This window comes from Dromaius novaehollandiae, chromosome W, assembly GCF_036370855.1.
Source record: "Dromaius novaehollandiae isolate bDroNov1 chromosome W, bDroNov1.hap1, whole genome shotgun sequence".
Classification (NCBI taxonomy): Eukaryota; Metazoa; Chordata; class Aves; order Casuariiformes; family Dromaiidae; genus Dromaius; species Dromaius novaehollandiae.
Genome location: NC_088130.1, coordinates 20,107,370 through 20,130,650, shown reverse-complemented (window position 1 = coordinate 20,130,650; position 23,281 = coordinate 20,107,370). Strand labels below are relative to the sequence as shown.

At 41.2% G+C, this 23,281-nt stretch overlaps 1 protein-coding gene across 8 annotated transcripts in view; it reads left to right on the top strand.

Moving 5' to 3' along the window:
* The window catches only part of LOC135323468 (semaphorin-4D-like), a 104,356-nt gene that overhangs the window by 36,107 nt on the left and 44,968 nt on the right, over nucleotides 1-23,281 (top strand). For all 8 annotated transcript variants that reach the window (XM_064499821.1, XM_064499820.1, XM_064499819.1 and 5 more), the window contains exons 2-3: nucleotides 9,488-9,579; nucleotides 22,374-22,437. The gene's annotated coding sequence lies outside the window, so the exon portion shown is untranslated. The remainder of the gene's footprint in view (nucleotides 1-9,487; nucleotides 9,580-22,373; nucleotides 22,438-23,281) is intronic.

The following is a 23,281-nucleotide window of genomic DNA, read 5'->3' as shown; positions in this document are numbered from 1 at the left end:
GAGAATATCATTCTAATTTGGAAAGAGTCAGATGGGAATATCCCATTAAATGTCATTTTTTTTCCAACGTATTCCTTGAAGGAACTTTATCTCTGCTGTTGGTTTTGCTGTCGCACTCTTTGCTTGCTGCCCAGAGTTGTACTGACCTGAGGGCTGTGTGATTTGTATAATGTAGATAGCTTGCGTGTGTAGCACACCGATTGTTTTGCTGTTGTAAACAGCCCTTTATGGTATGGTCTCAGTCCTCAACGTGTGTCAAGTAAGTTAAAATATGCAAACGGTGTTTGTTTATGTTTTTCTTGAAATATCCAAGTAGTGAAAGCAACTTATGGCAGACATTGCACTTGCTGAGCTTGTGCTTCAGGGGCTTATCTCCTCCATCTTACAGCACTCAAATGTTGTAATGTTGTAAAGCATGTGGCCCTTTCCCCCCATCATGCACGAAGAGGGCTGCCTTTCCTGGATTTTGCAATCCTTTGTGAGAAGCTCATGTTGTCACCAGGGATGGGAATGGTATAACAAAGACTGGGCATCCCCACGCCTTACCGCAAAGGCAGGCAACTGAAATCTGTGCTGTCTATCCACTTAAGGGACTGAAACAAGATCTAGGATGGGAAGAGAGCAAAGATGGTGTAATCTGTGTAAGTCTTCCTGTTCTCAACTCCACATTTTCTGCTTTGTGCTTTTTAGTACATCTGTTACTGGCTTTGCTATGTATTGATACACTGCTGTGGATCAGAAATCGTTAGCTGCATGTGGTGAATCCTTCTCCATCAGGTGACTGCATACTTGGCCTTGCTGTTTTTAAAGTTCGTTCTTACCTATTTGCTGTATGTCTTGGAAGCACAGTTCATGCGTTTGCACTCATACTTATTCAGTCCTCTAGTATCAATGCATGGCTCTTGGAGCATGTGTTTTCCAGCCTTTTTATGTACTTTTCACCTTCAATACGCTGGAACTTAAATACAAGTTTAAATAGAGTTCAAATAAAATAAATTAGTGTTTGGCTGTGCTTTCTCACTTGCTTAGCAAGCAATATCTAGGAAATTATTAACACCTTGTGCTGTAAAGCAAAGAGACTCACTTCAGGATTCTTGCAAATCTCTGGTGCAAGTAGTAGAGGAAGATTACATAGCAGAAAATCAGAAGATGGCCCCTTGCAAGCAAATTAAGGAGGCAGGTGGATCAGTAGAAACTCTCTCACATGTGAGGAACACATTAAATAACTACAGATGCTTTGTTCCATGGCAGTAACTGGTCTGGGAGCCTCCTGTCTCTTTTCTCTGATTGACAGGATTTCAGTCAAATCCTTAACATTTCCTAAAGCTTCAGTTCTGCACAGTGGATTTTACAGACAGAACGTGCCTTTTCTTGAAGACCTGCAATTAAGTGAATTCTTACCTGCCCCCTTGTACTGGCATTAAAATTTGGTTGGCTGTACAGTGAGCTAAATTCACAAGTTGGTCTGGCTGAAAGAAAAGTAACCTATCATATCCCCCATTTTTCCCCAAACAAGTAAGCTCCTTTGATTTTCAGCCGAATGAGTGTCTTTAGTCAACATAAAATTTAAATTTAGTGTGTTCATTTATCTTGGAGAACAAGGGAAGACAGCTATGTGCACATAGCTTTTTGCATCTCATATATTGGCATATGGGTTTCTTGGCATGGTTTCTGCTGCTGAAGTGTCATTCCAGGCAGTATCAGCCCAGGGGTTGTATGAAATCTGTGAATTTTTCTGCTTGTCTGTCAGGTCCTGTTCTTCTGGTCCTTTCGGCAATGACGTTCAGTCCCTGCTTGTGGAGGTGGAGAGATCATCTCTGCTGTTCACAAGTCTGTCTTCATTAGTGTTCTCCTAATACTTGTTCAAATTCTCTTCCTCCCCTGCCCTCTGCACTGCAGATGAGTGAGCTTTGGGATTTTCCTTGCTGAGCAAGCTTCAAACAGCTGCTTGTTAATTTATGACCTCTTTAATCCTTGATAATACTGGTCAGACACGAGACAATAAGGAAAAAAAATTACACAGATATGATTCTAACCTGGAAAATATGGTTTTCTTAACTTGCTTCTACATATCCCAGCATGATACCTTCCAAGCTGTGTCGGGCCTCAGAAGTGTTAAGACAAGTAGCAGTATGGGTCCATGCTGTAATCCTTTTAGTTAAGACCCTGGTTTAAAAAGGAGGTGGGGGGAAAGCAATGTTTCTTTTTGCCATATTAATAGCAGAAGCCAGTGTGGAGGAGGAGAGGTGTGTGCTTGCTTTGAAGCAGTGGGTGTAACAAATGCTCTGCTTACACCGTTTTCCTCTGAATTATATGGTGGTTTGCTTCCCTGGGTAGGGAATGGTGTGTGTCTTCAACACCTGGGGCATCCTGTTGATGTCTCCTGCTTTGGCTTTCATGGACCTCCCGTTTTGATCGTTTAAGATGTGCAGAATGTGGCACCCTTTGCAACTGGAGAACTGGCTTCTCATAAAAGTTGAACTTTAGGTTAATAGAGCCCATTTGGTAGCCTTGGCCTAGTTTGGGACCTTTCTCTGAGAGCCAGCTACTCTTTCAGACCGGTAAGTTGGACCCATCGCTGTAGCAGCACGCCTGCTTTTGGAGAGTCCTGGCAGTGGATATAAAATGATGTCTTAAATCACTGCAGTGCTATTTCTGCTTCCCCTGCTACAAAATCCAGAAATGACAGCCTTGCTTTTGTTGCTCCATACATGCAGAAGGACCAAATTTGGAATGCACTCTTATTTATCAATGCAAAGCAAGGACTAGGGTTTGGTGCTGCAATGCTGCAAAGGCAGAGTAATGGTTCACACTCCAACTTCTCTCTTGCTGGATTTTTAATAGCAGTTTTGCTCTGATTCTGGCTGTCCTGTGCTACTGCTGTAACAAATCCATGCTGCTTAGATTTTGAATAAGGTTGCCTTAGTATGCCAGATGTGACTCCTACAGTAAGTATTTTGGAGCAGGGGTGGTTCTCCCCTTCTTCTGCCCCAGAAAATCCTGCACTTAAAACAACAAAACCCAAAACAGGCGTGGTGTATTCAGGCTTGGACTTCTGGTTGGTGTCTTAAGAGCCTGCTCCGTACAAATACAATTCTGCCCACCCCCCCGTTATGCCTCTTGTCATTTTTTGGGGGGAAGGTGTTTTTTGGTGAGATTGTTTTGTTTGTAACTATACACAGTGGTTAATTGTATTGGGAAGTGATTTGGAAGCACCGGGCAAAATTGAAGGCTCCATTGTGTTAGGTACCCTCACAAACGCATTTTCTGTCTCAGGAAAATTTGCAGCCTTGTATGTAACTATGTAATTAAAGAGTTTTCTTTGAAATACAATGCAGTAGATTTCTACCTTTTGAACTTGTATTGTGTGTGTGAATTTTACTTTTTAAACAAGGGTGTATTTTTCAGTTGGAAAAGCATCTTCAGGCACATTTGTGCTACCAGGTGCAGCTAATACTGTAGTGCAGTGTATTTCCTCAATAATTGCATTTTAAGTGTGCTGCCATAGGGATGCTAATGGAGAGGGCATTAGAGAAATCTACCTAGAAGTACGGAAGTGTTAAAGTCAATATGTGGAACATATATCCAGCTTCATTTAGGAGAGCGGCCTGAGCGCAGGGCTCACTTTTGCCTGGGCGCGCTTTTCATAGTCTTCTCTCCTGTACGGCCACGAAGGACGGGCCAAGTCCTAACAGCTGAAATTGGCCACCGGAGGTGTATGCCGGCTGGGTCATGTGGTAGCCCTTTACTGTAGTCCATGCAACAGTTGCTTCAAATTTGGATCACCTGGTTGGTGTTGTACAGGTGGGTTGAACAGGTATTTTTTTAAAACTAAATATACATTCTTGACTTCTTCATTAAGCTTATATGGCACTGTAGCACTAAGGTATTTTTAAACTGTGGATCAGATAAATGGCTTCCTTAATTGAATGTGCTTATTAAATACCAAGTAACATACTTAAATGCTACTTAAAGAAACATAAGATCCAGTTTTATATGCACATTGCAATTTACTATTTTATCTCCTTTCTTTAAAACATAAATATTGCCAAAATTCGGTCAATGACATAGATAAATATACAGATATTGAAATATTTTCACATATGTATAAGCACAACATTTGCAGTTGTGTTTCCTTCTGCTTTTTGCTTTGCTGTATGCAAAGATTGTAGCCTCGGGATGCTAGCCAGGGTTTGAGTTGTCAAAGAGAGCAGTAAGAATACAGGATGTTTTTAGAATACGCTGAGCGGCGAGCAGATGGCTTCATTAAATTCCCTTTAGGAACGAGGAGAGCCGTGGCTGCTTTTGGAAGAAAATTGGCCAGAGCGAGCTATTTTTACACTACTGCTCCAAGTGTGTGGCAGGTAACAAGACTATTTGTATAACAATTTTATATAAAACAATCAGTCCAGTTACCCTCAAAAAATGTGAGGTGGGAACAAGTAGAGCCTCTGTTCTGTGAGCTGAAGGTACGAATTGAGACAAAAGACTGACTATTTCATCGTTACGCTTCCTGTGTGTATTGTAAATCTTGAGGTGTTTGTGTGGGGAGAATAAGCTCTCATAGTTGCTTTATTTTTTGCTCCTCAACCCTGAACAATTCATATAGTTCTGTTCTTTGCCAGAAAATTTTGTGGGCTTTTTTTCCCTTGCTTTCTTTTTTTGGAGAATGCTAAGGAAAGCTATATTTATAGCTCACTGTAGTTATAAATGACTTGCGAAGAAGAGTGATATCCAAAAGATAGTTTTCCTCCTCTAGAATACTCCTCCGCATTCACATACAGACATCTGGTAGACACGTTTTAATGAGTTTGGTTGCTCAGGAATTCAGTGGTCTTGTGTGGTCGATCAAGTTAAGCATCACTGTTGTGAGCAGTTCTGTGCTTTGCTGGGATCTAAGCTTTAACCAGGTCTCATATGTTCAATTTCCTCTGCCCACCCCCCTCGGAAATTAAAAAGCAGAACTGTGAGGTTTGGTTCAGGCAAATACTTGCAAGTTACCGTGTCTTTTATCTTTTTTTAGACTGAATAGCCTGCTGAGAACAGAAAAATGTTGTTGGGCTGTAAGGATGCGGCTGAATCTGAAGTGGGCAGTTTGAAGATGGATTCTGTTTCTGCGGATGGGATGTTGTTCGTGATGTGGGAAAGTGTTTTACCTGTTAAGTCCTTTCAGGGTTGTGTGCTTCCTTTTCTTTTAGTTCGGGATTTATATCTATATGTATGTATGTATTACATTTGGAGGAAATAGATCTAGGAGCAGGAAAGGGAGTTTCCTGCTGTAGTGGTAGAGTGTCTTGGTATTGCTTATTGATTCTTCTGACTGTGAAATGCTTCTTCATCCCAAAATAGGTATCAGGCCATCTTAGCAGCAGGAGAGGGCTGGGGCTGCCGGTAGGTCTCAGCTCCTGTGCCGAGGCTTTGCTGTTGGTACATGCTCCTCTCCCAGGGAAGATCTGGGCTCTGGTCAAGCTGTGTGGCTGGTTTTAACTCTGTAATTGGTTGAAATGCTTCCAGCAGGTAATCTGGGCCAGTGACACTGAGTGGGAATTGCTGTTAGAGATCATCATGTGTAGGGGAAGATTTATTTATGGCAACAGTTGCAGATCGGTTTGCAGAAGTACGTACATGTATATGTGCAGAAATATGTATTTGGATAACAGAGCAAATCCATATTTTTCCCCAAGTTGCTTTTTAAAGGGTAACTTCGTAACGTATGCATGCATTCCAGGAACGGTTTGAACCAGACAGCACATTAACTACTGTTACTGCAGGAAACTTTGTGCTTAATTAGAATCAATACATTCCACAACAAGAGAAGAAGATGACCTTGTATTTTGAAGGATGAATTACTGGTGTGTTACTGGCCTTGTTCGGAGGTTTTTCCTCCATTACTCTCACCCCAGCTTCTTCTGATAAGTCTGATATGTCTATAATACATACTTTTAAAAGATTTTCTGTTGTGTGTGTTCACCAGAAAAATGTGGTACTAAGAGGAGCTGGACAGTATTAGTATTTCAATAGATCTGGGTGAGTGGACCCACTCTAAATATAATTCTGGCCCTGGTTAGAAAGTACCTGCCAATATCTATACCACAACTTTATCAATTATCCTGGTGCAACTTTATCAAGTTGGAAGGTCTGTATCAAGGCTTTAGGTGGAAGCCCTCCTCCCCACTCCAGCTTAGTGGTGTATCTGGTGTTTTCCCACACACATTGGATTGGTTTGGCGGTATTCTTCATAGCTCATTTTTCTGCTCCTTCTCCTTGTTCCTGATAGGAGCAGCAGTGCTGGCTAAGCAGATAGAGAGGAGCCCAGTGAGCAGCTCCATTTAGGATCCGAGTTGTATCCCATTTTTACCCTTTCTTTGAAGAAGAACTGAACGCTGTGTAACTACTGTTGCGTAGCACGTAGATGGGTTTTAGCCATGTTTTACCAAAAATAGTCTTGTTCTACTCCAGTCCCTGCACGTCCACTGGACAGGAACTTTGTCATGTATTTGTCTGTTATTCTTTTTGATGTTTTGCAAACATCTCATAACAAAGACTGTTAAGCCACTCAGACATCTGGGCTGAATCACATTTAACCAGCTTATGTGAGCAAATGTTTCTACCCATTCACACAGTGAAATGTTAGCTATAAAGTCTGGGACGTTCTGCCACAGAGATGAACAGCTTAATGTGGTTATCGTTAAATAAATTCACTCAGCTTATTCTGACTCTGCCTTTTTCCCATGAATGCAGAAGTGATTACCATGTTGCAGACTGGGGTGGCTTTTTTGGTTGTTTAAACCTATGGAAATATTTAACTTTTGCACTTGCTCTTTTTAGCTTTTTGCCAAATATAAAACCTTTAAAAGTAAAAGAAAAGGAAAAAAGGAAAAACGGTTTGCATGCATACCACAAGTCAGGCAAGAGTGGGCCAATACCTGACTCACAGGCCTGCAGATTTGCCTTATCCTCCCTCTGCTGGGGATCCATCTTCTGTGTGTCCCATCAGCGCTGGTCTGGAGCAAGGAGTACATCTGAAAACATCTTCTGCTAGTGCTGATGATGTTTTTCTCTCTGCCTAATTCAGTGATTGTGATTGCCCCCTTTTATCTTGTTCCTCCCTCTCGCTATCTCTTGTGCTGCTGCTGCTTCTGCCCTTGAAGTAGATCTGAATGCTAATGTGACTGTAGGATGTCCTGAATCAAAGTTTATTTGCAGTCTTCATGCTCCCTGAAACAGTGTTGCACTGAATGAGCTTGTGAATGTGATTTCTCCCGCAGGCTCGAGATCCCTACGTCCTGCCCCACATTGGGAGCGAAGCAGGGCCACTTCCTTGGCAACAGCACGGAGCTGCACTGCATTTTGTGAAACTGAGCTTGCCTGGTTTTGGTACTAGCTAGTAGACTTAGTTTTTAGATACCGTGTTAGTGAAGAAAAGCTCTGAATTCTTAATTTCATGCTTTGCTTTGAATAAATGAAGTGGCATTGTCTGTAGGATGCTGGAACTTGATCTTTTGTAGGGGAACTTGGGGATGGAGGTGACAGACCTTGCCTTCATGGGAAGGAATTGAGGAAGAGTGGTGTTGGTGGAGCTTGTGGATCCCCCGCCACAGGAGCAGTGGGGATCCTGTGAACCCAGGCTGGGGATACGTTCTTTTCCTTCCTTCCTCCCAACACTCTTTGTCCCCATGGAGAACATGGAAAATAAAATCACTTGAAGATTGAACTGTTTTTCTTTTCCTGTGGCCTTTCCTGCATGGAGCATAACTTGCCCAAGTAAGCCATGCTTATCCTGTACTTGCATTGCAGGGTCCTCTTTGGCACTGAATGCAAATGCTGCTCATCAGCAAGGAGTTAATTACTCTCCAGGCAGAAAATGGAGGTAGTTTTACACAAGCTACCTCAAATCTCTGTAGTAGGGCAGCAGCCACTGTGTGGGTTGAGAGTCTGAACTGACATCCATGCGCTGTGCCCTAGATGCTGTCTAAACCGCAAGAGTTGGCCAATACCTGACTCGCAGGCCTGCAGATTTGCCTTATCCTCCCTCTGCTGGGGATCCATCTTCTGTGGTCTCCAGGCTATAATCTTCGTGGCAAGAGTTTTGTAAAAGTGTCATCCGTATTAAGCTAGCAGAATTTCATCTTTGGGACTCTCGAACAGTTTATGCAAAATGGGGTTTAAAAATGACGTATTCATAAATTCTCTATGCATGGTTACTCTGTATTTGCCGTATCAATTCAGCAAGCTGACAGAAGCAGCAACCCAGTGCTCTTTTGCTGCACCCGGAGCTATAGAGAGCTTTTCGTTCTTGAAGCAAGGTCTGTGTTCTGGTCATTTCGTTTAGGCTGTTGCAGTAATACTTCAAAGTGTTCACTTCCTCTGCCTGCGAGGGTCACTTTAAGATCTTGCAATCTTATTTGTGTCAGTTTCAAAGCTATTTGGGGAAATTGCTTTGAATTTGAGGATTTTTATTTTATGAGCCTCTCCCGAGAAAGATGCTCCAACCCTAGTTTTTGGCCTGTCTTTGCCTTGCATTTACCCAGGCAGTGAGGGTGGTCCAAAAGATTGTATGATCTTTCAGTGTGTTTTTGTTTGTTTTTTGCTTTTTTAAGTTGTGCATGTTTGTCCGCTGATGGCAGCGGGTGGCCCAGAATAGGCTGTGTGGTTAGCTGACGGCGGGAGAGTGGTTCTTGTTACTTGTCAGCCACAAAAATGTTATCACCCATCCGTGAGTCAAAACTGTGAAACAGGACCCTGCGTATCGGTGGGAGCGAATCTCTCACCTGGCGTTGGGCAGCGTGCGAGTGAGGGGAAGGGGATGGAGCGGTGCCCGTGCTCCCACCTGCGTCTCTCATTTACCAGCAACGTGCGGAGAAGTGTTTATTTACGGCAGGGTGTAGGTCTGTCGGCTGCGCTTTGGCCGCAGCCGCTCGGGGAGCAGATAGCCGGTCACTTTAGCTGCTCCTGTTAGTAATGGATATTACACGGATTAATTGAGAAGAAAGTAAATGATACCCACTCTTGTAAAGTGGTGGCAGAATTTGATCTTGCTGCTATGGTGATATTTTTATATGTGGTACAGTGTTATTCGGCTTGATCTCTGGATGTAAGCTGTTCAAGGCCAAGTACAATGAGGCTGTGAAAACAGACAGTCTTTCCAGCCTCCCTGTATCCATATGCATAAGTCCATAATCTCCACACTGGCAGCATTTTCTAACCTTGTTGGTAAATATTGGAAATACAGTGTCAGAGCCCTGTAGCAAGCCTGGGTTTTCCCGTGCAGCTGAAAGAGCTCTGCAGTGGTTGAGGAGCCACTGCCAGCGTGGAATTTGGAATTACTTGTGCTAGAAATTGCTTCAGATCTTTGAAAAAAATTATTTGACAAATTACAAAAATATTGTGGTGTTCTAAGCTAAAAGTGGGGCAAACTGTGTAGTTTTTGATAACTCCAGCTATCTTTTTCCTGTTCACTGAAAGGTGCAAATTTTAATTTTTACAGGCAACAGAAATATCCGTGTTACAGTGCTGCAGTTCTCAACAGTGCACTCGCCTTCTTTCTCCTGGAGCTGCTCAAGCCTTTAAGCCTTCCTGGTATGTAAAGTTTTTGATTGCTCTTGGGTTCTATTAACACAGGAATTGTCTTGCTTTCGTCATCAAACTTCTCCTGGCTTCCAGAGCCTGACTTCTGCCAGGAGCTGTCGCGCACCGCGGGAGCTGACGGTGCTGTCGGCTGAGGAGCCGTTTCCCCAGGCATGGTAGACTTCTCCTGGTTTTGTGGTGGTTTTGTCCCTCGGAGGCAGAGTGGTTTTGTGCTTTCTCCCAAGCGGGGAACTGACAACTGCACTGGTGTATATCAGGGAAAGTTAATTCTAACATATGTCTGAGAGAGCTGGAGATGTACCTAAAACATTGGGAAAGAAGTGCTTTTGAGAAGTCCTGGGTCTGGGATGAAAAGACCTGTGACCCACAGAGAGGTCTGATGGAGTTGTTAGCCAGCAGTTCGTCTTTGGCAGAACCTGAGCCCATCGTGTTTGGGGCATGTGTTCTTAGAAACGCCCTGGCTTTCCTATGGAAGCCCCCTGTGAAACCTCACTGCTGTGACAGCGAGGACTCCCACAGGAAATCCTGCAAAAAAGCCCTATAGTAGGGTAAGTGAAGCAACCACATCCTGAGAGACGTTATGAGACATAGGAAAGCTTTGGTTTCATATGTATCAGTAGTGGTATGGTGAAAATATATCAACAAGATGAAGCCTCTCATGTATGTCAAAGCGGCGATAAAATAAACTTAATTGGTTAGCTTTCCTCTGCTACATATCATTATCTTGCAGAAGTTTAATTAAAAACAATATTTGTAAATGTTAACAGCTGAAGTCCTCCTTTCAGGCTAACAGAAAATGTGTACGCAAAGACCTTATTCCTGCTGAAGAGTGATGTCAGCTCCTATCATCAGAGACAACCTGCAGAGAGACAGTGCTTTGCTAGAAGTCCTGGGGGGGGTCAGCTGTAGTGCAGTTGCATGACCGCTGGCTGTCGCTTAAACATTGGATGTGCCACCAGTCTTTCAAAGCATGTTAGCATTTAAAAAAATTTCATGTATTTTGATAGTTTTAAAGTGCCATTGCTCAAAAGAGCTAACTGTAAAATGTGTGATACCCCCATATGAGAAAGACAGAGAAGCTGTTTGAGCATAGATACTTGATACCTATATCTCTTCTGCAGGATTAGCTGTTCCTTTTGGGCCTCATCAAAGGGAATAATTCAAGTTTTAGGTCAGTAAGGAGTAGACTATGCTGTGCCTGGAGGTATGCAGAATCGGCCGACCTTGCCACTAGACTTCTCAGACTATTGCAGACAAGCTGTAATGCAGTTTTTTGTGTGTCACTGCAAGATGAATCTGTTGTTAAGACTGGTAATCATCTTTGTGTAGTAAAAATACATTTGCAGCCTTTAAGAGCAAGGAAGCTTAAATGAAGTTTGCCATTTAAAATCTTATCTTAGTAAGCAAAGAACATTAGCAAACAGTTGGACAGGGAACAAAAATATTAACAAAAATAACAAACTGTAGAAGACCAGTAGCAAAACAGCTAATAAATAATTGTTAATCTGGAATAGTGGTGTTGAGCTTGTGCTCTATATACCTCCGGGTACCATGGATGTCATCTAAGAGATCTGCAAAAGCTACTTAAGAAAAGCAAGTTGATCTGTAGTAGACTTCAGTTCTCTATGCTGGGGTCTGCCCCTCCTCTAGGAAATTTTAAGATTAGTGTTTTTGAACTTTAAAAAATTTTTTTTTTTTTTTTAGACTTCTGTAAGGCTATAATCAACAGTTTGCTGAAAAGAAGGCTAATGTGAGAAGTTCACCTGTTCATAAATAAATAAGATGACCTACCTAAGCTCATGCTTTAATATTCAGCCAGTGTTTTCATTTGATGTTATGTACTCTTGCTGTAGTATAAAGTATAATTCCAGTTAGATGGAGAAAAATGTTGGAGGAAGAATGGAGGGAGAGTGAAAAGGAAAGTAGTATTTAGTAAGAATCATTGATTTGCCTCCAGTTGGAAATCTGTCCTTATTCTAGAAAAAATGATGAAACTGTTTCAGCAAATCAGCTGCGTAACCGCTGAAACTTAGATTTATGAAATGAATATGTCCACAGAGGCCCTTCAGCTAAAAACTTTAATTAATACAGAATGACCATTTTGAGATAAATGGCCCATTTACTTTACAAAGTGTAAGGGGCCAAAGGTTTGTTCCTTGATATAGTAAGGGCGCTTTAGAAAGGTATTTTGAAATGCGGAATTATGATTGTAGTATATACAATTACAATATACTCTTGAGGTTTTTTCCTTCAGCTGTTTTGGGGGCATGCAACAGAAAACCACCTAGCTGTGTACAGGATGTTTTCCTTTTCTTTTTGTATCTCTTGATGGTGTGATTCCTGTAGCTGTTGAAAACAGTACACTGTAAAAGGTTACATAGAAACAGGTAACAACTTGAGTATCTCTAAAGTATCTGTTTTCACACTTGCAAAAAATTAATTGCTACTGAATTCTCTGGCAAATCTGTCTAGATGGTGATTCAATTTTGCATATGACTGAGCATAACCTAATTTTTCCATCTTGACATTTGAAACATGAAAGTTGTGAGGGGTTTGGGGAGGGGGCGGGCTCAGATTTGAGATAAGATATGGATGGCTACTGTTGCATTTTGAGGTCAGCTTCCCCTAAAAAAGACTTTGTGTTTCATTGTAGAGCTGTAAACCTTTAAGGACGCACATAAATTTTGTCTTGCCTTTGATTAATGCTTTCATATAACTTCACAGTTCTGCTTTTTGTAATAAAACTTTGTTAGTGTTCAAGGGCTAGAAACTTGCCGTAATTATCTGTTTTGTCAATAAACTTTGAGACAGAACCTCTGTAGTATGTGACTCTCATGTCTATCTTCCCTTTCATAATGTCCTTAATGATGGCACAAACAGATCCTTAAAAGTTAATTGTCAAGTGTAATAATGACTCTCTGCACTGTTTCATTTGGCATAAGAAAAAGCTCATTTTAGGCTTGGCAGGAGTTAAAATCCCAGTAATGCTCATGAGAATGTTCTGCAAGCAAAGCTCCTATTAATCCTGTTGCTGACATGCTCGCACATAATTTGATGTGAAATCTGAAGTATTTATACTGAAAGGTCTGCACCTGTGTTTTTGAACATACAGAAAGAGGTAATATAGGTAAAAAACTGCTATCCAGTTATTAGCTAAAGGTCAAAGTGACCTTTGCATTATTAACGTCAGCACAAGGCTTATTCTGAGGCAGGAGTAGATTTGGTTGATAAGTTACAACCTAATAGAGTGGATGTAGTAGCACGTGATAAATCACAGTATTTTTGTGAGTTCTCCCAAGGCTGAAGTTAGTTGTTCAAACTCCGACTGAGTCATTGCTAACCAAGTTGCTGCTAACCAAATCCTGCAATGAAACACCTGTGTTTAACAAGTTTCCATTCTGCACAAACTTTTTTTGTAGCTGCTGGTATGTATCACTGCTTTGAATATCCTATGGAAGTGTGCAGTGTCCCTAGCCAGTTAGTTTAAAGAATAGTTAAGGTTAGTGAGCAGCAGCGTAATTATCTAACCATAGTTAGGAAAATCTGTGTTCATGCTATCTGTGAAAAGCACTAGCAGCTTTTTCCTTCTCAGCTTCTTCCAAGAGTAAGCTTGGTTATGTTTCGGCGTCGAAAAATGGCCAGTATTGCTTTAGAGGTTTTAGCGTGAAAAATACGGAACGTTTCCCAGAGCTAAAGTTACCTTAAACATAACAAAAAATACCAAACCTTTTAAAGTGCTTATCACCGAAGCTCTTTGCTTTAGGTGATTTTGTTATGAGGCAACGATGATTTCCCTAAAGCTATTTTACTGCATTCTGGTGCCTGCCAAAAAAAAAATGTGGGTTGCAATCTGCTATTGGGGACTAATGTCCTGTCAAGATCTCAGGTTTTTAAAATGACCTTTGCAGTGTGATCTGAATTCTGCCCCTAAACCTCCTATGTCCTGATTTGTGTGGGGCTGGTTGGGGCATGCAGTCGTCCTACCATATGTGCACTTGCCAGAGGAGGCCGAATATCGTGAACATATAAGTAAAGGTAAAAGTAACACCCTCGTGGCTGGAGTTTAGCTGACAAGAAGGAACTGTAGTTTGTTACTCATCCTTGACAGAATAAAGCGAATTGTTTTTACAATGATACCACAGTAGGAAAAGGGCAGTGTTTACAGTTGGAGACGCAGCCCTGCCCCTCGGGTAGCTTTCTAACTATTTTTCCTTTTGAAGATCACTTCCAGCAGGCAGTGCTGCAGAGAGCTGCTGGGACGCCTCAGAGAGGGCAGCTCCTGCGGTACGTGGGTCATGGGCCTGATGCTGCACAACCCGAAACCTTCAGCACTTTCTTCTGCAGGCCAGGAGCCCTGAACTCCTGCTTGTTTTTTCGTGCTTGAGCTCTGAGGTGAGATGGGAGGGCTTGGAGTAGGTGAAGCACTTCCCACTCCATTTTTTCCAAGGAAGGCTCAGACGTGCTGTCTCCTAAAGCTGCTCTTTGCGTGCGTTTAATCTGATCTAAGCCAGCACTGCTGCTGAAAGAGGCATTGTGGGTGGATTTAAACTAACTTGCTGCCTTCCCAGAGCTGTTTTTCACCTACAGGAGCTCTGCAGCCTGCTTCCCCCCCATGTTTGCACTGTGGCATGAGCCTGGGCTGGGAGGTGAGGGAGGCCGGGGCCAGGGGACGGGCGAAGGTCCTGCGGCAATGGCTTGGCATGACTGCTTCTCCAGTACCCAGCTTCTGGCTTCATTCGGCGGGACATATGCCTGGAGCTCTGGCCAGAGCTCCTTGCGACTGTAAGGAGGAAGAGCAGTCATCCTCATTTCCTCCAGTCCTGTCTTGGGAGCAGGGGATAGTTTTTAAGCCGCTCACCTTGCCAGATTGCTGAATCTGTGTGTGTCTTAAAACTAAGATGTTCATGTATCTTCTTACTGGTCTACAGGTGCTATCTAGGCTTGAACGTGGTATTCACAAGTGGATGAGGATATGGACAGAGGTGCGGATGACAGGCTATACCTACAGACGGTTTTGGGGAACCTGCCATTTGCTAGTGTTCTTGCAGGAAGATTTTTAAACTGTCTGGTCTATTACCAAGTACTGAAGTAGTGAAATACCTAAAAGTGGAATACTGTAGGAAAAAGAGCAAAAGAGCAATGGCTTTGGGATAGGCTGGGTCTGAGAACCAAATGTGTCTAGTCAGGGTGATGTCAATGCAGGAGAAATCGTGTTGCTGCTTGAGGCTCTTGATCCTGTATCTGAAGATAAGATTTGAAACCTTACGTCCAAGGGCCAGATATCAAAGAATGGAAGGGAAGGTAAAAATAAGACATTTCTGCATCTTTTCCATTAATATGGGAATGAACAGACTAGTGGGAAAATACCAGTTATTATCAGTTGTCTTTTGTTAATTGTTTTGTTAATCTTTTGAGGCAGATTCCCAGTGGAAACAAACTCAGAAACTCCACTGGCTTTAATGTGGGTGAGTTCCCTGTGCAGCTGCAGTCCTGTGGCTGGTCGATGGCGAACAAGGACCTGAAGCCCCTCTCCTGTGGGTAACTCTTGCAAACCCTCTGCTTCTTCTACGCAAAGGGGAGCATTGAAGCTTGTTGCAGAAAAGGGATTTTACTAAGCAGAAGGCGTGCTGCACGGGAACACTGGCTTCCACACGTATTTGTGAAAGAGAGAATCAACAGCCTTTGAGAGAGACTCGGTAGTTGCAATATAAATAAAATTTAATTTAACAAAACAGAGCTGGCATTTCAAAGGAGGGCTTTCCCGTACCTCCTTCAACATATGTGCATGCCTGATGTAGAAAAAAATTGTACAGCATTTCTTGTTTAGCCAGCATGACTCATATCAAATGCAGAGTTAGCTGTGTGTAGTGGGCAGGAGCAGCTGAATGGAACGGCGTTTGAAACAGCATTGGGAGCTGCTTAATGCTCTCTTCACATCTAAAACTGAAAATTCAAATTATTATTGCAAATTCATTTATGTCACAGTTCTTTTGTATCAAATGAAATTATGAATGCAATCCAGTAGAGTTCAGGAATGTGTGAGTTTTCAAAAATCCTGTGGTCCTTCCTGGTTGTTTTAAACAAGCATATTTTTAACACAATATGATGTCTCAGCCTGACCAGTCTAATGACATTCTTGTTAGAGATACAACTTTGTGCAGCTGGACATGAGACAGAGGAAAATGGGTTTAAAAGTTGTGTGTGTTATAGTGAAAAGTAATACGTGATCAATGAGATGGGAATATCCAGAAGCACAGTAAATTGTACCTGTCTTCATAAGTCAGAGATGTCCTTACATAACTCGTAAAGCTTGAGGAAATCCTCTTTTATAGCTTTTTGGTTTTGTGCACATGAAAACTTTTGTTTTGTTTTCACAAAAATGGGGTAAATTCCACCTGTGAGTTTTAATCATTTTTTTCATAGTAAATACTGCTGCAAGGTTCAACTTCTGAATTTCATATAGCCCCACACAGAAGAGTTTTGTTTTTGTTATTTTTCCTCTGTTTTGAATAACTTGGTTCAAGTTCCCTGCTTCAGTAACCCAGCGCAGCTCCCTTGGGGAAGCTGTGCTGTCTTATACAACCAGGGCAAGTGACTCCTTGAAGTTGCCCATATTTTTGGTGCAGAATCCTCTTTGGGACAGACAGGTACATCCTGGGATGTACCAAAGCTTTTCTTTAGTAAGCGGTAAAAAGCTTTGCTGTGCTGATTGGAGAAATCCCATGTTTATCTCGCGTACCGAGATAAAAATTACTCCTCCTTTTCTTCCTTCTCCACCTACTGCTAATTCACTTTCAAGAAAAACAAGGCAGTGATTCAGTTTTCGGACATGTTTGAAGAACTCTCTCTGCCTTTTTGCCTCCTCGACGTAGCTTCTCCTGGGCAACGCATGCTGTTCGCGGTGGATATGGGTATGTATAAGGTTATCGGGAGGGTGTTTTGAACAGGCAGACTGGCTTAGGCTGTTTTGGTACTGAAAACCTCTCGCTCTTTGGAGAAGGTGGCTTGTGTATTTGCCTCCTGTGAGAGCCAAAAAACTTTAAGGTCAGTTGCTGGCATAACTTGCTATACTGTTTTGCAAGCCTCGAACCTGTCACTGAAGGATAGGGTTTTTTTACCTCATCGTGATGATAAAATACTCTGTTGCTTATGCATTATAGAATCACTTGCATGTCTTTTCATTCTCTTCAGTTTTGGAAGATATCCATACGTTTGTCAAGGCAAGATGGGGGGGAAAAGGTCAAGACGGAGTTGAAAAATGTTAAATATGGAACCATTGTGGAGGAACGTCTGGGTGTTTTGCAATCTTAATGTTCAGATGAGTGTCTTGAAGTGAATATAATTAAACTGTCGCCTATGAACAGTGGTAAGTGCATGCTGTGCAAGGAGCCAAAGGAAGTCAAAAAAGGAATGCTAGAGCAGTAAATATTTGAAAATGGACAAAAGGAGATGTGATCAAAGCTATTAAAAATTTAGATGGTACATTACAGCATGCTGTTTTAGCTTTTCTGGGTTCCTGGGTCATAGTGCATATGGAAATAAATGACACTCATTCACTTCTCTTTTTAATATTATGAAGCATTTCCACATAATTGGCAGCTGATAGTCTTTTGGATAAGACCTGTGAAGCAGAGCTTGTAGTGCAGCCTTCCTTTCCCTCCCACCCCTCCACCCCACACTCTGAGTTTCTTGTAATGCAGCTTGTTCACTGTGTAGAAGCATTAACCAAAACTCTAAGCAGTGTTTAAACTTTTCTGATCTTCTTTCATTGAATACTTAAAGTAAGAATTGGAGGCTCTTCTGTTTCTCCTTGTTCAGATTTTAGCACCAGCAAAACATTGTCTGGATTGCTTTTTCTTTTTTGCTTTTTCTTTTTTGCTTTTTCTTTTTTGCTTTTTCTTTTTTGCTTTTTCTTTTTTGCTTTTTCTTTTTTGCTTTTTCTTTTTTGCTTTTTCTTTTTTGCTTTTTCTTTTTTGCTTTTTCTTTTTTGCTTTTTCTTTTTTGCTTTTTCTTTTTTGCTTTTTCTTTTTTGCTTTTTCTTTTTTGCTTTTTCTTTTTTGCTTTTTCTTTTTTGCTTTTTCTTTTTTGCTTTTTCTTTTTTGCTCCTGAGAAAGGAAGAAGGAGACCTTGTAGATTAATAAGAGATGGTGCATACATGGTGAGAGAGGAGGTGATTGTCTCCTCTGTATTGACCCTATTGAGGTAAAAATGTGTTGAATATGGGGATACTCCCAATGATCTCTGCTCTTTTAAGAGTACCTTGTTTATTGACCGCATAAAATATTCTGATAGTTCATCTGAAAGAGCTTCTGCTTCCCTAATGTATCTGTACACACAAATTTTACATGTTTATAAAGCAGTGGTTTAAAAAGTTGACTCTGAAGCTGTATTTGCTACTTTCTTTGTGCAGTTGTTTCCTCCTTTCTTCTCTCTAGCGCTCTGTGGCTCTTCATCTTACATTTTATAGTTCTGGTGCCCTTTATTTTTATTGGCATTTGATTTAGAAATTTAAATTTAGAAATTTAGTACATTTTTAATTAACATGTTGTTAAAATAGTTACTCTTGCGTTGATCTTTATATAATATAATTGCAGGAAAGTTGAAGAAAGGATTTGACTTTATTTCCTAGAAGCTTAGGGATACATACACAGTATGACACATGCTCCAGCCTGGTGGTGTGGAAGTTGGGTTGCTTAAATACAGTTTCTCTTAATACCCTTAAAAGTGGGGGAACCTCATTTTCAGATGGCAGTAATAGCTGACCCAAGCTACCTATTCATAGTTTGTCACTTAAATGCTGGAGGGATTGATATCACAGCTGGACTCCTCCTCTCCACGGTAGCCTCTTTGAGGACGCTTGTAAGGTTTGGGAAGTGTCAGGGTGACCAGGAATTTGAAAGCTGAAGATCCCAGTCTTATTTGGGCTAGATTAAAATGATTGCTTGAGATGCAAGATATTTTACTTTGTTAGTACAAAACTTGGACTACCATAGGGCTCTTCTGCAATTTAAAACTAATTCATGTAAAGTCAGAAAAGCACAAGGCAAGTGAATCTCTCTTTTAATGTGGTCTTTTGAAAAAATGGTGGGGGGTTGTTAGGCCAGGAAATGGTTGTTTGAAATAAAATGTGTTTGTGAAAAGGAAAGTTTCACAAGTGGGAATGGGAGGGGAAAACATTTTTGGCTTTGCTCTGTAAATCTTGTAGTGTGTTTGTTACTCAACAGTCTTTTCTTGCCCCTGCGATCCCTCCTTGCACTAGTGATTAGTAGGTATCATCAAGGTGACCAGTCCCATGAACGGGCCAGAACTACAGAAATTGCTACAGTAACCAACAATTGTTTTGAAATGTCAAATGCCCAGTTACTAAAATAAAGTGCTGATAATAGGTATTACAGTTTTTAAATTTTGTAGCCACAAGCTACCTTTTCCTAAATTGCTTTCTGTTAGAACTCAAAAACCATACAGACTATTCGCAAGAACATCTTTAGCGTGTAGTCTGTGGAGAACGCTGTGTGGGTTTAGTTATTCATAGTTATTTATTCTTAACCCATGGCTTCTGTATGCATGTTTAAAATAGTCTTTCTGAGAAAACTAGCCTGCACATAGGTTGTGGCTGACTGGAAGTAAAAGTAGCAAATGCATCTCTGATCTGGAAATTGTGTTTTGGTAAGATGGGTGGATGATGTTGTACTAGTGCTAACATTTCCAAACTTAAAATCTGCCTCTGTTACCCCAGAATCTATTGAATTTTCTGAGTGTATTTTAAATGTACTTATGAGCTAACTTCCTTCTATATTTCCTTTCTCCCTTTTTTTTTTTCCTATTTAGACTCTCTAGGACTTATTTGCAGCAAGTATATGCTTGAATAAGGAGTTAAAGAAATGCTTCAGATGATAATTGATACAAAGAATGAAGTAGTGCAGTCGTTGTTGCTTTAATGCAGGTACTCCTTGACAGGCAGAAGTACTTGTAATAGGTTAATCTGTTGTGGTGTTGGACAGGTTAGAAGAAAATTCTAAAATAAATAAATATATATATGTACACATATATATGTGAAAGACTGCTGCTCTTTTATGTAAAGTTTCCTTAAGGTGACTATCATGTTATTCTCCATAATATATTCCAGGCTGTCTTTCATTTATAATCCAGTAGGTGTTTTCTTTAATCTTTGAGGACTTAGTCACAGTTGTCAAAATAATGAGCTTTTCATGGTGTAACTTTTTTGTTGTTCATTGGCCTTCCCCCCACCAAAGTTCAAGTAGTTATTTCCAGAAGAAACAGTTTTTCTTCCCCAGGTTTACACTGAAACAGGATTTTTACTCTCTCTTAAGACCTGACAGCGTTTCGGGTTTTTAGGCAGTTCTCGCAACGCCGGTTTTAAAGGCTCGCCTGAGAGGTTTAGGTCAAACAGGAGGACCTGGAGGGTGCCTGAGAACTCTCAGTATTTACATGAACATTAATTTCACGTTCGAGCCCTGCTTCCCTACTGTGTGCAGTGGCGACACAGCTTTTGGCAAGCTGTGACTCGTTATTTTACTTGTCTGGGAGGACTATTGCCGCTGCCCGGACAGGCAGCCAACAGAGGCGTGAGCGAAGGAGAAGCATCTACCTGTGCTGCGCACTGACCTTCGCCTGTGCTCTGTTGTCCTCCGACCAGGCTCTCAATCTGTGGGCTTCCATGTCAAAAAACAACGCTACTTAGTTGGGAGGCAGTTTCGCCCTTCGCAAGAGGAAGTCCCAAAGAGAAAAGAAACGCTCTTAGGAGACAAGTTTTTGAGCTCAGCTGCAGCTCCTGCATCTTTTATGGCTTCATTCTGTCGTAATGAAACTCTTGCCAGGCTTTTCTGCTGCCGTTTCATTTCTTGGTGTTAGTAGGTTTCCACGTACTCACGCTTGCACTTCTGTGATCTGAATGGCTCTATCTAGCCCTTGTATCCTGGGCTAAGGAAGACACTGCGATAGGCCATATTTAGGAGCTGCTGAAATCTGCTGGTCAGTTAATTTTCTGCAAAGCTTGCTGTCAGCTTGCTTGAGCAGTTTGACATCTGCTGCGTAACTATTTATTTAATGTGAGTGCTTTATTGTAATGAAAGTGCTTGTACAATTCACAGACTATTAGAAGACATCGCCCAGTAGAGGCGAAAGAGATTTTCTTCCTTTTTTTCTTCCTTTTAATGTACCTGCAGTTAAGCTGGATGTTTAAAAGAATGTTTATTCTGTAGCAGTGAGCAGTAAAGAAGCAATCTAGGATCTGAAAATTCCAGTTAATAATATCACAGTAGCAAGCACGGGCCTGTTGTGTCAAGGAGCAATATTTACGGATTTTAACTTTCCACCTAAATATTAAGTAGCTACAGCCATAGAGATGCTACAGTGTGAGCTAGTTTATGGAGAGCTGCCTATTTGCAGAATGAGTCACTGTTTGCCTGTTCTGTTTTCTCAAGCAAAATGAAAGGCAGACAATTGTTTCTTCAGCAAAAATAAACTGCTTATGACCTTCCAGTGCTTGTGAAAAATATCCAGTATGTAATAATATAGACTGACAGCAGATTTCCATGGGGTATCAAGTCCAGAAAGTGGTGTGGGAAAGTCTTAGAGATTCCTCTCTCTTCAACCCCCAAAATGTTGAATTGTGGAGAGAAAAAGTTTTTCTGTAGCAAAAGTAGGGTTTGATGGGCTTATTTAATACCTACTAACTTGCTGACAGTCGCAAAATGGGCTGTATTGAAGAGCAGGGCAGAGAGAATAGCCTGAAAAGACTCTGTACAGCCTCTCTCTTGCCTTGGAGACCCGAAATATTGAGCTCAGTTTCTCATAATTGTGTCTCTGGTCTGGGTGTTTTGGGGCCTTCTGTCATGTCAGCCTTTCACTCTGACCCCCTGGATCAGGAATTAACCCTTCGGATGTAGAATGGAAATTTTCAGATGCGTTCTCTTCCCATTTAAATCTATGAGAACTCTCTTACTGTTGACTTCAGTGAAAATTGAGATTTAGACTGAGATTTGAGTGTAGATTTGATCTACGGTGACTTGCATTAAAAGTACTACCCTACAAGTAGTCCACATCCTTCTAAAATCAATGGGGTGAGCATTAGAAGCTATTTCATGCTACATACAAATTGATATAACTTGTATTATAAATCTGCATTATTAAAAGTATATTGCCTAAAATGATGTTACAATAAATGCTTCATCTGCCCGGTCATGATTGCTTCAGAGTGGCCCACCATTGCCTTTGATTATACCAAAGATAAATACGTAAATAGGCTAGGTTTTATCATAAGTATCCAGACATTCTTGTTCCAGCTTATGCGTAGTACAACCAGTTAGTCGCTTAGAGAATTTTGGCATTACTTTATGTAGATTTGATAAGCTAGTTGTTCGTGGGATTGGCCAGTGTCTAAACTGTCTGAACGTTTGCCTGTTCAGTACCCAGAGTAAAGAGAGTCCCAAATCCTTACCAAGATGTACTACTAACACAAACACTAAATAATTCTGTAGTGAGCAGTTACAGGCCAACTTGGCAGAGAGGGAACAAATCAAATTTGAAAAGGGCTGGTGTGTGTGCCTTTTCCCAGGACTACTTAATAGTTTTTCATATTAAGTGCAATGTCAGAATCTTGACTCGTTTGATACAAATATATCGGCTCTGGTTTCTATCAGAAACAGTCACTCAACTGAGTAAGCCAAACTCTGTGGGAGGATTTCTTAAAATTTCCATATCAAAACTGTGCTTCAGGTTTGTGTGGTAATGTATGTCAAGCTCCATTTATTATCTCTTTGCAGAAAAGGAGGATTTCTGACGGTTCTCCAATTCCAGAAGTGTGTGGGAGGTTCCAGGAGGTGACAGGTACTGTAAAATGTGACTTATTCCTTCCTTGCTATTGCATTCTCAGTAGCTGTGTTAGATGTGTGCTTGTTGATGAAACAAGTAAATGGACTGTATGATTGAGCAAGAACACTAAGCCCTTAATTCATGTGGAAAAATGTAAATAAGATAAGGATTTAATGGTAAGCTTGACTTTTATTTTATTTTGTTTCAGAATAGTTCTCACAACATGTATCAGAAAGGGATTTATTTTACTTATTAATGTACTACATGTTTACTTGTTATTTAGTTACCACTGAAAGGTCCCGTTCAGGATTACCCTTCTACCGTATTATATAGGTTATGTGTATGAGGTACTGGATTTGCTTTCAGAGACATTTGGGTGTATGAAGGTGTTCCTAGGTACCAAGCAGAGCTTTTGTAAAGCACACATGCTTATTGATTTAAAGAGAAGTACTTTTGAGAATAGGCATCTTTAAATGCCGGTAGGCATCTTTAAATAATTTTGAATGGCAGCCTCAGTCTTATGAGCCCCACTGAGGAAAAAGCTGGCTGTTACTTTCTACTGTGAAAGTATGTTTAGGTGGTAGGGGAAAGGGGACTTGGAATTTCAGAGACTTTTTCAGTCTGTCATTTAAACAGTTCTTGCTGCAGCACTGCCACTGTCATAATTTGGGTTCAATATGTGGTAGAGCCCAGGGGTAAGGCCGAAAAGTGTCTTAAGACCCTTTCCTCTCTTGGGTAGCTCTTGAATTCTGATTCTGAGACAGCTCAACATCCAGGTTAGCAGAAGGGGCTGCAAACGTTGCAGCTGTGGATGGATCCCCCTGCTCATCTATGTGGTTTTACATTAACATTTTCTGTC